Source organism: Pristis pectinata, chromosome 12, assembly GCF_009764475.1.
Source record: "Pristis pectinata isolate sPriPec2 chromosome 12, sPriPec2.1.pri, whole genome shotgun sequence".
NCBI classification, from domain to species: Eukaryota; Metazoa; Chordata; class Chondrichthyes; order Rhinopristiformes; family Pristidae; genus Pristis; species Pristis pectinata.
The window spans coordinates 6657228-6674488 of record NC_067416.1 but is presented as its reverse complement, the minus strand read 5'-3'; positions in this window follow the sequence as shown (position 1 = coordinate 6674488).

The window sequence follows — 17261 nt, the reverse complement described above, 5'->3', positions numbered from 1 at the left end:
CCAGATGTGAATGGTGGTGAGCAGTTAAACAGCTAAGGAGAGGAACAGGTTCCAATAACATACCCATCCACAATGATGGCAAGGCTCTTCATGTGAGTGACTCACTCAGGCTATTCCGCCTGCTCCATTGGCCACTCCTTGCAAACCCATGACCTCTATCTACAAGGACAAGGGCCACAGGCACATGGAACACCACTATCTCCAGGCTCCCCTCCAAGTCTGACTTAGAAGTATATTGCCAGTCCTTCATCATCACTTGCCCAACAGCACTGCAAGAATATCTTCACCAGAAGGACTGCAGCAATTCAAGAAGACAGCTTATCACCACCTTCTCAGGGGCATTTAGGAATGGGAAATAAATGCTGTTGTGGGAGCAAAGCTGGCTCCTGAAGGTTAAAGAAATTCCCCAGTGGAAATGTCGAGGAGTTGTTTCTACTATGCAATCCGCCACTGGATTCTACGAGGAGGCCAATTTTAGATTGCATCTGGGAAATCACCGGCAAACTGCAACAAGTAAGTTTGGGATCTCTGCGTTCATGTGCACGTTAATAGAAACCATAGATATGGTGGCTTCGACACAGAGGAATGCCAGTTCAATGCAACGTTACTGGTATTTTCCTGCAGAATCCAAGCCAATATCTTTTTGAACAGGGGACTAACTTTAACTTAACATGGTCTGCAGGAAACGAACTGTCCAGTAACTAAAATAAGGCAGGGGTAGAAAATGTTGCAACCAGCCTTTCAGTTTCCTCTTGGATGGCTTGGGTTAAAGTTTCTCCTGTGTGTCACATGTATGTGGAGTGCATTCCATTCATACCAGAGATGGTCTCCAGAGAGTAGTATTGTGTTGCTTATCACTTGTATCACTTCACCCTCTAATTGCACATAAATACCTCCCCAGCAGAGGGTGGATAGTTATACAGAGTGCCTGTTTTATGCTCAGGCTATCTCCGATGAAAATCTGAAGTCTTAGAATCCAGCAATTCTCGCACCACTGTCTCGAGATTTACTATTGCTATAGTGGTGAAGAGTTCAAAGGTTGAAACTGTGGTGCAAAATTGACATAGAGTTGAAGAGTCTTTCTACAGATCACCCTCATTATCTCAATAATTTCCCTTATAAACAATTCGGTAGAGAAGAGCTCGTAAGACAGCCGACAAACGAAACAATGTTTCAGCAGAAGGTGGCTAATGGTTTGGAACTAAAAACCTAGAAAAAGGCAATAACACATTCATACTTATAACTGAAAGCTTTGCATGCAGAAAAGCCTTTCAACTAAACAAGTGGTATAGAGAGAAAATTACAATTGGGAACATTTTAATGAGGAAATATTATGTGGTTACAAAGGTTGACCTGGAGTAGACTTTATCACACATCAATGTTGGTATTGATATTGATACTGGTTTATTATTGTCACTTGTACCGAGGTACAGTGAAAAACTTGTCTTGGCTACCGATCGTACAGATCAATTCATTACACAGTGCGGTTACATTGGGTTAGTACAGAGTGCATTGAGGTAGTACAGACTGCATTGATGTAGTACAGGTAAAAACAATAACAGTACAGAGTAAAGTGTCACAGCTACAGAGAAAGTGCAGTGCAATAAGGTGCAAGGTCACAACAAGGTAGATCGTGAGTTCAGAGTCCATCTCATTGTATAAGGGAACCATTCAATAGTTATGTTTTTCTTATATTTATATTTATGTTTTTCTTGTGAATGATGCTCTGTGCCTGTGATGCTGCTGCAAGTAAGTTTTTCATTGCACCTGTGCACACATGTACTTGTGTATATGACAATAAACTCGACTTTGACTTTCTCAAATTAAATAACTACCATCCTTGTCCAGGATGTACTCCAGCTCCTGAGGTGTACACAGTTCCCTGAAGGCCTCCAGTTAGTGGACTCCGCGTACTCCCTCTCCAGGGACACCCGGGCACAGATGTGTCCCCATATGAGGGGCAGGCAGTTGGCACGGGCAGAACCCTCAGTGACTCTCTGCCTGGTCCTGTGAATAGCCACCTTGGCCAGCCCCAAGAGCAGACTGATGAGGAGGTGCCCTAAACCAACACCCTCCCCACCCCCCACCCGTCACACCAGGTCAACAGAGTGGGACTGAAGTGCAAAGCAGCCTCTTCCAATACTCAGAGAGGAGCTGCAACCTCTCATGTCCATAAATACATGGAACATGGACCCCAAACCACCTTAAAAGCCTGTTGCATGTCACTGCCCTGAGCGACAATCTCCACCCCAGGTCCCTGATGTAAAGGGGAAGGACTTCACTGGGGACGCCACTGTTGCTGGATGTCAGAACGGATCGCCACAGCGTGCTTGGATGACAGATGAGGGTGAGGAAGTGTAGAATGCGCAAGAGCAGCCCCTACAAGAAAGGTCTCTTGCCCATGCTGTCCCTGCCCGAGAGGTGTGTTTGATGGAATAGTGCAGAGAGAATTTTCTTATGTACATACAAACAGTGATGGAGCTCAGCTCAGCTTCTGTTCATTGTCTGAAGGAGCGGTGAGCGCCAGGATTGTAAGTAATAAATGACCACTGCCCAGAACCCAATCCTTCTCTCCGTCCAAGCTGTCACTTAATGCATTTGAAGAATCAGATAATTTTTTCTTTCTGGCTCTCTGGTTGTTTGGCACAGTCCAGCCTGTCCATCTGTGGATCAGCGCAACAAAGCAACCACTGATTCCCTCAGTGCAGGATGAACTAATGCCTACAAAGCTTGGCCTCAGCCCCACTTATTTCCCCGTCAGCATCACCTCCCCGCTGACAACCTTGCAGGTCTCCATGCTGCTTGATGTTACAGATTGCCAGCAGGTGGAACTATTGCAGCTACTTCTGTGCCAAAACCAGATTGCATGTGCTTGGAAAAGCAAAATAATATTGGTTTGAGCTTGCACAGTGTACTCAATTGACCTGCCTCTCTGTTACAAGGCAAAGAGTTTAAATACTCTTGCAGTCAGCTCCTGCAAGGATAAACTACAACATGGTCCCTAAGTACATGATTGACATCCAGCAGGAGTCTCATGTCAAGATGGATGACAGAAATATTCCAGGCTCCAGGGCAGAGGGTTTGATTTGAACTCTATCTTGGATCTGTATCCAGTTGTGAGGTAGGGGCATCTTGTGGCCAATGTCTTTCCCATCATCCGTTGCGTGTCAAGGAGGCATGAGCTATGGATCAATTGTCAACAAACTCACATGGAGACACAAGAGACCACAGGTGCTGGAACCTGGAGCAACAAACAATCTGCTGGAGGAACTCAGCGGGTGGTGCAGCATCTGTGGGAGGAAAGGAATTCTTGACGTTTCGGGTCGAGACCCAGTCCTGATGCTGGCTCACGTCAGTGCTGCCTTGATCGCTGATTTGCTAAGTCAAGGAGCAGAAATTTCTACTGGGTTTCTGAGCTCAATGGAGAGGTCAAGGTCACAGCAGAGGCTCTGCTGCATTGACAAGAAGTGGATCAGAGTGTAGAGAAACAATGGCTGAGCCTGTTTACCTTTCTTCCAACAAAAGGCCAGGAGAGCTGGCAGGGTATCATGAGATATGCTCCAACATCTCGTTATAGAACTATTTTCTGGTATTGTGAATTGCAGGATACTGTAAAGCAATGGTAAAGTTGGTAATTGGTTCATTATTGTCACATGTAGTGAGGTACAGTGAAAAAACTTTGTTTTGCATGCCATCCGTACAGATCATTTCATCACATCAGTGCATTGAGGTAGTACAAGGGATAAACAATAGCAGAATGCAGAATATAGTGTTACAGTTACAGAGAAAGTGCAGTGTAGGCAGACAATAAGGTGCAAGGCCATAACAAAGTAGATTGTGAGGTCAAGATTCCATCTTATCGTACTAAGGGACAGTTCAGTAGACTTATAACAGCAGGATAGAAACTGTCCTTGAGCCTGGTGGTACGTGCTTTCAGGCTTTTGTATCTTCTGCCTGATGGGAGGGGGTAGAAGAGAGAATGACCGGGCTGGGTGGGGTCCTTGATTATGTTGGCTGTTTTACCGAGGCAGTGAGATACTTCATTTGGAAAACAATGTCCAATCTGATCTCCTCACATTGGAAGGGATTCCAATGGAAAAATTCAGAGGAAAACGGCAAGACTTATTCCTAGTTTAAAGCATCGTACCTACCCTGACTTCGGTATCTGGGTCTATATTCTTCAGAAAAGAGTAGACTAGGTTGTGAGGACATGCATATAGATTGTGAAGGGAAAGACATAGGTTGGATATTAAAGTGGCCTTTTTTGTTGACCTGTAAAATAGGCTGACTTCTCCTGGGGCGGCTGCTGGTATACTCTGAAGTTGCATGCAAGGTGAAGGAGCCAATTACTGCAAGTTCTGCTGTTAACGCTGGTAACCCTCTGGTCACACTTCTGTCAACTGGATAAATCAGGGGAGGAATCTTCAAATTTCACTGTTTGATCTGTCTTTTTTAGTTATGCAAAAAACTACAAGGTAAAATGGAAACTCTTCCATTTCACGTCACTAGCTCCATCTCCAAGAAAACAAAACTAAAGCCTGGTCGTGTATATTTGTTATGGTACTATAATGGTTAAATTACTGGATAACATGGAGGTATATTCAAGATCTACCATGACATTTGGGGAACTTAAATTTAATTAAATAAAGCTGGAATTTTAATAAGAAAGCTTGTTTAAGGATTTCTAGTCATGGAACTAATGGATTATTATTAAAACCCCTTCTTATAGAACATAGACATAGAACAGTACAGCACAGGAACAGGCCCTTGGTCCACAATGTCTGTGCCGAACACAATGCCAAATTAAACTAATTCTCTTTTGCCTGTACATGATCCATATCTCTCCATTCCCTGCATATCCATGTGTCCATCTAACAGCCTCTTAAACACCACTGTTGTATCTGTTCCCACCACCTCCCCGGCAACCTGTTCCAGGCAGCCACCACTCCCTGTGTAAAAAAAACTTGCCCGCTCTCACCTTAACTGCATGTCCTCTAGTATTTGACATTTCTACCCTGGGAAAAAGATTCTGAATGTCTACCCTATCTATGCCTCTCGTCATTTTATAAACCTCTATCAGGTCTCCCCTCAGCCTCTGATGCTCATGTCCTTTAGGGAAGGAAATCTGCTGTGATTGCCTGGACTAGCCTGTATGCGACTCCAGTTCCAGAGCCACAGATTTGATTCTTAACTGCCCTGTTAAGTGGCTCAACAAGTCATTCACTTGTATAAAACCTCCACACTCTGCTGGGGTATGTTCACCACACTGACCACAATGGCTTAAGGTGGTGTCTCACCACCAACTTGAGGGCATTGGGGGTGGACATTAAATGCCAGCTTTGCCAATGACGCCCACACCCTAGGAATGAATAAAACTAACAGAGTGGCCTTTTAACTGGATACTTTTAACAAAACAGTCACTTAGAAGAAAGTATAGATGTGGGGAAAATAAGCCAGGCAAGGCAAGCTGGTGAGTCTGGGTGGAACCAGACAAGGGGTTGACAGTATTCTTTCAGTGTACTGAGGAATGGAGTATAAATAATTGGGAGAACTTATTCCAACACTTGGATCAAGATGACATAATACACTTGTTGTGTTTGGATGAGGGATCCATCTGGGGTGAAAAGGAAATGAATTAATCACTGCAATAATATACTGAAATCAGAATTGTAAAGTGCAGAGTCTAAAGTCAACGTTTGGTCAAATCTCTGACATTTTTCTGTCTCCTTCTGATGCATTTATTCCAACCAAGGCAACTTTTAGATCTTTGTTCCAAGTAAGTTTGCTCATTTTTTTCTCTCTAGGCTTTAGATCACTGGTTCCAGTGTTGGGAAATCTGGCTCCATGTCAGGGTGAGGCTCACGCCTGAGTGCATAACATGATAGACTGCAAGTCTTTCCTTCTAATTGCAACCCAGCTCCTGATCAACAAGATCAGCAGAGACCAGGCCTTCACCCTCACACTGAGTGCCTCGTTTCCAAACTGGACTGTGCACTCACCAATAACGCTGGTGGTGAGGGTGGGTATGGAGGATCAGTGTTGGGGGAAACATGCTGAACTCGTTTACTTGCAGTGTCAGGTAGCTGAGTGCAGTGGCTCTCTGAAAGTGCCTGAGTAGAGAGTTTCCAACAAACGGTGTTTTCACTCCCTTTGTTTCACCCGCAGAGAACAGCAGGAAGGAAACTAACTGCAAATCCCCGCTGCTCTCCCTCCTCTGGTCAAATGTGTTGTGTATTTTGTGGAGACATAAACCCTTGCCGGTGAATCTCAGTGAGATGAGACCATCCCCACCATAGTATTCTCCTCAGCTCTGCGATTTAAAGAAAGAAGCCAGCCCTTTGTCAGTGAAAGGTTTTGGACAAGGGCGACGTCACTTGTCACTTCAAATGCTCACGCCAGCACTTCCGTCCCTGCTGTAATTAACAGAGGCCGGTCTATGTGAGTTCATTTTAACATCGCTGCATCTCTACAGTGACCTGGATAAGTCTGGAAAGTAAGAATATGAAAACAGATTAAAATCTGTGTGTATTTGTTTAATGTGTATTTATTATGACAGGAAGCATTGCATATTTGACCTTTTATGGATCTTCGCCTACACATGATATTCCTGGAACTGCCTGTATTCACAAACTGCCATTGGCTCCTAATTTATGCCTCTCTTTCATGATGTACAATAGACTTATAAAAGTCCATTCTTTATTTTAACTTCAAATAGACAGGGAATGCTTTGCTCAGAGGGGTAATGGAAAACTATTATGAAAGGATATTTCTCCTTATCATTCCTAATCTTAGCAAGAGGCGGCTAAAGGTGGCAAGTTGCTCCTCCTGGTAGTTCAGTTCCTGAGAATCCAGTTGGCTAAACTGAGGATTAATTCTGGCCATTGCAGTAGCTGGATTCTGGAATCCTTATGATGTTGGACTTCGTTACCCAAGATTAGGGTCAGAAAACATCAAGCAAAGTTCCTGCTTCAATCAACTTTTACTTCAGATCAGCCAGGACTAGAATTGAGGCTAGATGGGAGAATAGTTTAGCTCATGGTGAGGTAGTGGATCAGACTCGATGGGCCAAATGGCCTACTTCTGCTCCTTTGTCTTGTGATCTTGTGAGGACTAAACAGCTGACTACCAGTAGTTCATCTGCTGCCCTGAATATTCATTGCCTTCACCATCGCTGTCCAATGGCTGCAGTGTATGACATCGTAATAATACACTCCCCAATGCACTAAGGCTTCATCACAAACACATAACTTCCACACACAGGGTAAGGACATGTAAGAGCCAATAACGTGCAATTCTTCTCCAGGTCATACTCCACATCAGCTTCGAAATATTTCGCCATTCCTTCACTGTGGGCGGGTCAACATCCTGGAACTCCCTACCCAACATCATTGTGGGAGAATCTTTGCCAAAAGGACTGCTGCGATTTGATAAGGTTGCGTCCGACTAGCCTCTCAAGGACAATTAAGTTGGGCATTAAATGTTGTCCTTGCCAGCAATGTCCACATCTTAAGCAGGAATAAAAATTATTTTTGGGAATTGAATCCAGAGGTAAAGATAAATTAGACTCACCTGTGATTCCTGGTAATATTTGATGTATAAACAAGATGTTCTGTCAGAACATCCTGTTCATACTTTGAAGAAAACCACTTGGTTGAAGTGTTGCCATGCTACAAATCTGTGCCAACCAAGCTTCATTGTCTTGTCCTTGGGACAGTACAGGTGGGTTCACGTTGCTCTCCTATCGAGAGACTTGGGCAGAATATTTGGGCCAACTCCCCGGAGCAGAACTCAGAAAGTGCTGCATTGTTGAAGGTACTGCCTTTCAGAGGAGTTTCTAGACTGAGGCCCAGTTTACTCTCAGGTCGGTACCAAAAATCCCTGAATGGTGTCCTGAAATCACTTAAGCAACACCACTAAAACTGAAGAGAGGTCATGAGCCTGAAGCACCAACTTTGTTTCTGTCTCCACAGATGCTGCCTGGCCTGCTGAGTGTTTATAGCATTTTCAGCTTTTATTTCAGATTTTCAGCATCTGCAGTTTTTTGACTACTGAAACACTTGTCATGATAATAATCACACTGCCGTTTTGTAGGAGCTCACTGTATATAAGCTTGATGTTATATTTCCTACAATGGTGACTGCATTTCAAAAAGTGCTTCATTGGTGTAAAACACATTGAGACATACTGAATCCATGAAAGATGGTATATAAATGAAAGTTTTCTTTCCCAGATCAACACTTTAAGGAGAGAAAAAAAGAAGCTGGAATTAACCCTTTGAATGGGCTGGTTAAAATGTAACCCAAATGCCTCAAGGAAGTATTGATAAGATAAGATAAGATAAGATAAGATCTTTATTAGTCACATGTACATCGAAACACAGTGAAATACACCTTTTGCGTAGTGATTTTGGGGGGGGGCAGCCTGCAAGTGTCGCCACGCTTCTGGCGCCAACATAGCATGCCCACAACTTCCTAACCTGTACGTCTTTGGAATGTGGGAGGAAACCAGAGCACCCGGAGGAAACCCACGCAGACACGGGGAGAACGTACAAACTTCTTACAGACAGTGGCCGGATTTGAAGCCGGGTCGCTGGCGCTGTAAAGCATTACGCTAACCACTATGCTACCGTGTCTGCCCTTTGATTTGATTTGTTAAGTGCCATGGTGAGCGTTGGAACTCAGAAATCTTGACCAAGTCTCGAGCAGAAAGAATCCAGTCAACTGACGGCAAGATAGCCAAAGGCACTTCACAATAGTTTGAGGCATTTATTCCTTTGTGTTGTTAGGTCCACAACTGAACCAACTTGAGTATCTTTCGACGGGGTCTCAGAGTCCGTGATAGCCCAGTGAGATGAATAAAAGTCATATTTTTCATGAATTTTACTGCTTGCAATAACTTTCAAATGCTTCTACTCTCTTTCTTCAGGCTGTAGGTGTTAAAATCTGATATTTATTTACTCAGTTTCTGGGCCAAACCATTCAGAGTTTATGTTTTTTCTTTAATTTACACTTTATATAATCAGTTTTCTGGGTTCATTAGAAAGGTTAGGTACTGAATATTTTTTCTACAGCACTGGTCTTGTGGTTGCCATAAGTTGCTCAGTGGTAGGGAGCACTATATTCACTCACCCCAAGCAGTCCTCAAACCAATGATAATCCCGTATTCCTCCAGTTCAGGCCTCTTTTACCTTTTTTTTATGCTACAAGATAGCAGGGTCTTCATCTGTATCTGTTGCCCTCATCCCTTCTTTGCATTGTTTTTCTTAGATGATCCCTTAGGATTGATGATGGCATACTTCCATTTCAAAATCAAAGTCAAAGTCGAGCTTATTATCATATGCACAAGTATATGTACGCACAGGTGCAATGAAAAACTTACTTGCAGCAGCATCACAGGCACATAGCATCATATAAGCAGCATTCACAAGGAAAACAAAAATTAAACATAAATTATACACAGTTTTTACAAGAAAGAACATAATTAAAACAAGATAAAGTCCATTGTAGTGTAAAGTGGTCAAATTGGTCAAAATGTTGCTATACTGAGGTAGTGATTAGAGTTGTGCAGGTTGGTTCAAGAACTGAATAGTTGAAGGGAGTTAGCTGTTCTTGGACCTAGATAAGGTGCAGAAAAAAATTTACCAGGTTAACCAGAGACGAAGGATTTCATCTTTAAGGTGAGACTGGAGATGTTGGGGTTGTCTGCCTTAGAGCACAGGTTTGATACAGGTGACCAAGATCATAAAGGAAATGTACCTTTGCATAGAGTGTTCTAGGGGTAGCCCACAAGTGTCGCCACGCTTCCGGTGCCAACATAGCATGCCTACAACTTCCTGACCCGTACACCTTTGGAATGTGGGAGGAAACCAGAGCACCTGGAGGAAACCCATGCAGACACGGGGAGAACATACAAACTCCTTACAGACAGCGGCCGGAATTGAACCTGGGTCACTGGCCCCATAATGGGGTTACGCTAACCCCTACACTACCATGAAGGCACTCCCATTAACAGGTGCCTCAAAGACCAAATGACACAGATATAAAATTTCGGCCAAATGACACAGCAGGATGTGAAGAAAAGCCTTTTGACACAGGGAGTACATGATCTGGAACTCACTGCTTGTACAGGTAGGAGAAACAGAGTCAATCAGGGTTTTCAAAAGGGAGCTGAAGATAAGGTGTCTGATTAGATAATACTATGATTCAGGTTACTTCATTATTGAACAAAATCTAACTACAAGTCATACTAGCAATATTATGTGGCATGGCTTGCTGTTAAATACACAGCAGGCTGAGAAAGAGCCTTATGCTGAGTTTGTTGCATTTACTGAGCTCCAACAGTGCTTTTGGCCGTACTTGGAGGACCATAAGAAATGTCATGCAGATAATAAACCTCAACCCTGCACCCCGATTAACATGGATATTTGGCAGCCCAGCCCCCGGTTAAAGTGTTATTTGTACCAGCACGTTCAGGTGATCTACCACCTGACCCCTGTCCACCGACTGGTGACCTGACACCTGACCCAACCCCAACACTCTCTCTCAACCAGCAATGCCAGGCCTCTCAGCACTTAACACCCATGCCTTATTGTAATAGAATACAATGTCAGCTGTGGCTCAGGTGACAGTAGTCTCTCCTCCAAGGTAATTGATTTCAGAGTTGTTCCTCGCCCCCCAAACACAAACATATAGACTGAGACTCCGCTGCTCTATTGAGGGACTCCCATACTGTCAACTCTGTGAGGGAGAGAGGAGGAGGAGAAGAGGGAGAACGAGAAAACCCCAATACTAATGGAAGTCTTTTTATGCCACATACTCTTTACCTCCCTCCTAGCCAATCCCCCTATTTGCCTTTGCCAATTCCCCCTCTGACTGTCTCAAAGCGCTCTTTCTCTACTCTCTCATGACTTTCCTCTATACTGACCCTCTCTCTTTCTACTCTTCTGATTCTCTCTCCTGATCCTCCTCTCTCCTGACTCTCTCTCTTCTGACCCACTGCAATTTGCCTACCGCTGAAACCAGTCTACAGCGGATGCCATCTCCCTGGCCCTACACTCAGCTCTGGAGCATCTGGACAGTAAAGACACCTACGTTAGAATATTGTTTATTGACTACAGCTCTGCCTTCAATACTATAATTCCAAGCAAACTCGTCACCAAGCTCCGAGACCTAGGACTCAACACCTCCCTCTGTAACTGGATCCTTGACTTTCTGACCAACAGACCACAATCAGTGAGGATAGGCAGCAATACCTCCAGCACGATTATTCTCAACACTGGTGCCCCACAAGGCTGTGTCCTCAGCCCCCTACTCTACTCCCTATACACTCATGACTGTGTGCCCAGATTCTGCTCTAACTCCATCTACAAGTTTGCATATGATACCACCGTAGTGGGCCGGATCTCAAATAACAATGAGTCGGAGTACAGGAAGGAGATAGAGAGCTCAGTGGAATGGTGTCAAGACAACAACCTTTCCCTCAATGTCAGTAAAACAAAAGAGCTGGTCATTGACTTCAGGAAAGGGGGCGGTGCACATGCTCCTGTCTACATCAATGGTGCTGAGGTTGAGAGAGTTGAGAGCTACAAGTTCCTAGGAGTGAACATCACCAATAGCCTGTCCTGGTCCAACCACATGGATGCCATGGCCAAGAAAGCTCACCAGTGCCTCTACGTCCTCAGGAGGCTAAAGAAATTTGGCATATCCCCTTTGACATTCACCAACTTTTATCGACGCACCATAAAAAGCATCCTATCTGGGTGCATCACGGCTTGGTACGGCAACTGCTCTGCCCAGGACCGCAAGAAACTGCGGAGAGTTGTTGACACAACTCAGCACATCACAGAAACCAGCCTCCCCTCCACGGACTCTGTCTACACTTCTCGCTGCCTTGGTAAAGCAGCCAGCATAATCAAAGACCCACCCACCCCAGACATTCTTTCTTCTCCCCTCTCCCATCGGACAAAAGATACAAAAGCCCGCAAGCATGTAACCAGGCTCAAGGACAGCTTCTATCCCGCTGTTATAAGACTACTGAACAGTTCCCTAGTATGATAAGATGGACTCTTGACCTTATAACCTACCTCATTATGACCTTGCACCTTATTGTCTACCTGCAATTTATCTGTAGCTGTGACACTTCACTCTGCATTCTGCATTGTTTTACCTTATACTACCTCAATGCACTGTGTAGTGAATTGATCTGTACGAATGGTATGCAAGACAAGTTTTTCACTGTACCTCGGTACATGTGACAATAGTAAACCAATTCCAATTCTCTCTCTCTTTTTCTCTCTCTCTCTTCTCACACTCTCTCCCTCTCTCTCTCTCACCCACATACACAGTGCTGTCCTCCTGACTTTTAATAGCATAGGCAGAGAATTCTGAAGTAACATGATAGTGTTTGACATTAAACTTGAGAAGGACAATGATCTCACATAAGCAGAGATTTTGGCCTTAATTAAATCTGACTTCAATGGAATGAGGCAGGCTAAACTGGGCTTAGATAATTCAAAGGTAAACCTACAATACAACAATAGAATGTTTTCAAAGCAGTATTTATAACAATGTCACCCCATATGGTCAAAGAGCAAAAAATCCAACTTTATAATGATTATAATATTGCAATGTTAAAGATGTTGATATTACATCACATTTCATTGTATTTTAATGATTTCAGTGGAGGATAAACTTTTTCTGCAGATTTCTATGAATACATCGTATTTTATCTTACATGTTTGTAATAATATGTTTTTGAATTAGTTCTACATTTCAAAATTTGTTTTTTTTCCAGTCACAGTCAAAATTTCTTGCAGGTTTGAAGCAAAAGGATTTGACAGTCCTTATACACAGGGATGGTCTCACAAAGGGTTGACAGATGGCGAAAAGAGGTTCTATCTTTGAGACATTGAACGGAGACACTTGCTGAACTTTCACATGGCCAAAGTTTTGAAGAGGTGCAGGGAGATATCCAGTCCAATGTTCATCTGTTTTTCAACAAAATAGGAACTGATTATTTAGACATTACTGTCTGTGGGACTTTGTGCATATGTTTGAGGAAAGTATAGTAGTGTAGTGATTAAATTCCTGGACTAGAACATAGAACAGCACAGCACAGTACAGGCCCTTTGGCCCACAATGTTGTGCCGACCTATATAAACCTACTGCACGATCAATCTAACCCTTCTCTCCTACACAGCCCATAACCCTCCATTTTTCTTACATCCATGTGCCTATTTAAGTGTCTTTTAAATGTCCCTATCGTATCAGCCTCTACCACCACCCCGGCAGTGCGTTCCAGGCACCCACCACTCTCTGTGTAAAAATCCTACCTCTGACATCTCCTTTAACCATTCCTCCACTCACCTTAAACTGATGTCCTCTGGTATTGGCCATTGCCGCCCTGGGGAAAAGGTACTGGCTGTCCACTCTATCTATGCCTCTCATAAACTCATACGCCAAGACAGACAGCAAATGCTGCTGGAAGGTCATCAACTCAGTGAAGGACGCCCTTTGGTCTGCCCGAAACCTGTTGGTCTTCCAGCACCACGAGATGTCCGTGAGGGAACGCTGCCGACTGCCACTGTCCAGGCTGCAGGAGTACGTGCTGAAGGATGCACTGAAGCTCAGTGCAGCTAATGCAAAGGCTGTGTGGGGAAGGACCACAGTCTGGGCTCCTTCCGCTACCGCACACAGAGGGGCTGAGTCGGGTGGGGAAGCTCCTCGAACAATGAAAGGGGTATCACCTCAGGGAGCCACAAAGTAGCGATGGTGCTATGTCTGTGGGGGGTTTTTATGTTTTACACTACTGTATGTAACAACCATTAATGTTAAGCTTTTACATTTTGCTCTGTTCTTCCTTTGTAGATTTTTTTTATTATGAATAAAGTTTATTTTTGAAATAAAAAGCATACACCTCTATCAAGTTGTCTCTTATCTTGCTGCGCACCAAACAGAAAAGCCTTAGCTCACTCAACCTTTCCTCATAAGACATGCTCTCCAATCCAGGCAACATCCTGGTAAATCTCCTCTGCACCATCTCTTAAGCTTTCACAGCCTTTCCATAATGAGGTGACCAGAACTGAACACAATACTCCAAGTGTGGTCTAACCAGAGTTCTATAGAGCTGCAACATTGCCTTGCGGCTCTTGAACTCATTCCCCCGACTAATGAAGGCCAGCACACCATACGCCTTCTTAACCACCCTATCAACTTACGTGGCAACTTTGAGGGAACTATGGACTTGGATCCCAAGATTCCTCTGTTCCTTCACACTGCTAAGAATCCTGCCATTAACCTTGTACTCTGCCTTCAAGTTCAATCTTCCAAATTGTATCACTTCACTCTTCTCCAGACTGATCTCCATCCGCCACTGCTCTGCCCAGCTCTGCATTCTGTTTATATCCCGTTGTAACCTACGAGAACCTTCTACACTATCCACAACACCTCCAACCTTCGTGTCATCTGCAAACTTACTAACACACTCCTCCGCTTTCTCATCCAAGTCATTTATAAAGATCACAAAGAGCAGGGGTCCCAGAACAGATCCCTGTGGAACATCACTAGTTACCAACCTCCAGGCAGAATACGCTCCATCTACTACCACCCTCTGCCTTCTGTGGGCAAGCCAATTCCAAATCCATGCAGCCAAGTTTCCATGGATCCCATGCCTCATGACTTTCTTGATGAGCCTACCATGGGGAACCTTGTCAAACGCCTTACTAAAGTCCATATACACCACATCCACAGCTCTACCTTCATCAATTTGTCTTTTCACCTCCTTGAAAAACTCAATTAGGCTCATGAGGCACGACTTGCCCCTCACAAAGTCATGCTGACTATCCTTAATAAGACTATGCTTCTCCAAATGCTCGTAAATCTTGTCCCTAAGAATCCTCTCCAATAGTTTGCCCACCACTGATGTAAGACTCGCTGGTCTATGATTCTCAGGATTATCCCCATTACCTTTCTTGAACAACGGAACAACATTTGCCATCCTCCAGTCCTCTGGTACCTCTCCTGTGGGCAGGGAGGACCCAAAGATCATTGTAAATGTCCCAGCAATCTCTTCCCTTGCTTCCCATAGTAACCTGGGGTATATGCTATTCAGCCCCAGGGACTTATCTATCCCAATATTTTTCAGAAGCTCCAACATTGCCTCTTTCTTAACCTCGACATACTCCAGCACATTAGCCTGTCCTACACTGACCTCAACTGGCATCTAGAGATCTGGACAATTGACCCAAAGACATGAGCTCACTTACCACCACTATAGCTGAGTAACTTAAATCCAAGAAATAATATCAATATGGAATTGGTGTAAGCTATAAACAGTTTTCAATGCCTGTAACCTGATTGTTGTAAAAACCCATCTGGTTAACTAATGTCCTTTGGGAAAGTAAATCTGCCGTCCTTAACTAGTCTCACCAAAATGTGGCTCCAGACCAACCAATGTAGTTGACACTTAACCACCTCCTCAGTTCATGAACCATTAGGTTTAGACAATAAGTGCTGGTATTGCCAGTGATGTCCATGTGCTGTGGAGAAAATCGAAAAAGTGCCGATGCTGGAAATCTGAATTAAAAGCAGAAAATGCTGGAAACACTCAGCAGGTCAAGCAGCATCTGTGGAGATAAAAAGCAGAATTAATGTTTCAGGTCGAACATGATCTGCTGAGTACTTCTAACGTTTTTTTATTTTTTTTATTTCAGATTTACAGAATAGGTACTTGTTTTTATTCACAGTGTGAGGTGTTGGCCAAAGTGTGGGTCTGAGGGAAGGGTTCCAGATGATTGGAGACTGGGCTGTGCTGTGTGGATTTACCATATAAACAAAACAACACAAATGCTCACATAACAGCTCCTCACACTCTCTTGTCCCACACACAGAAAATTCAAGCTTTTGCCACAGGCTGTATCTCAGCAATTTCCCAACACCCATCTCCTTGTCTCCTCCCATATTCGTCTGATGGACAGAATGTTGAAAGAACAAGATCTCAGACTTGGCAACAAACTCATGGTCTACTGGGCTTCAGTAACCTTTGATCTCTTGTATGCTTCAAAGACATGGACAATATGTAGCAGACATTTCAATGCATTGGAGATGTACCACCAATGGTGCCCTCAAATCCACTGACAGAATCGACAAACCAACATCAGTCTCCTCCCCCAGACCTACATCCCCAGCTTCAAAGCAGCCATCAACCAGCTCCAGTGGGCAGGCCACATCGTTCCTGATGTCAGCTTCCTGAAACAAGCTCTCCAAGCTCCATTACAGCAAGAAGTACTTCAAAAATTGCAACTGACTCATGGGAATCCCTGACCTGTGATCACTCAAAATGGAGGAGCATCGAGGAAGGCACTGAATATACAAAGGCCAAGTGGAAGGAGCAGACAACGTACCAAACAACTCAGTGTCAACACTGTCAAGTCTCACTGGTGGCAGAGTCCACTTCAGCACAGGTGAAGCAAGCCATCTTCAACCCCAAGGGATTAAGAAGAACATAATTTCTTATCTAGTTTTATCCTCCAGTGCAGAGGGAATGCTACATGGTTTGAGTTTGTTCTACTTAGATAATAAGTTAGACAGAGGAGTGTCCTGCTCAATGAGTTTATGCAAGTATTTTCCCAGAGGCCTGGCCAAAGTTCATGTTTGCCCCAACAGATTAACTGAATATCACAATATTATTAATGGGATCTTTCTGTGTTTGAATACTAAATACTAGCTGCACTTCAAAGTACCTTGATGTACTTTGATGGATGGAAAGCACTCAGAAAAAAGTAATAAGATGTAATACAAAGAAAAGCCTTGCTCCCTCATAACTTAATTTCCATATATGAAGCTCTACTAATTGCTCTCTTGACTGGTTGTTTGGAAGCGAAGGGAGGTGGGACCTGAGAGATAAACAAAATAAAATATTAACAATATCATCTTTCTGTAATGAGCCTAAGCAGGTCTTAAAAAAAGAATACGGTTGCTAATTTCATTGACGACATCAGATGCCACTAACTGGCACAGTGATACAGCTAGTAAAGCTGCTGCCTCACATCTCCAACGACCCAGGTTCAATTCTGACCTCGGGTGCTGCCTGTGTGGAGCTTGTGCGTTCTCCCTGTGACCAAATGGGTTTCTTCCAAGCGCTTCAGTTTCCTCCCACATCCCGAAGATGTGTTGGGAGAACACACACCAGTCTTCATTGAGGGGTCAGCGGTGGAAAGGGTGAGCAGCTTCAAGTTCCTGGGCATCAACATCTCGGAGACCTAT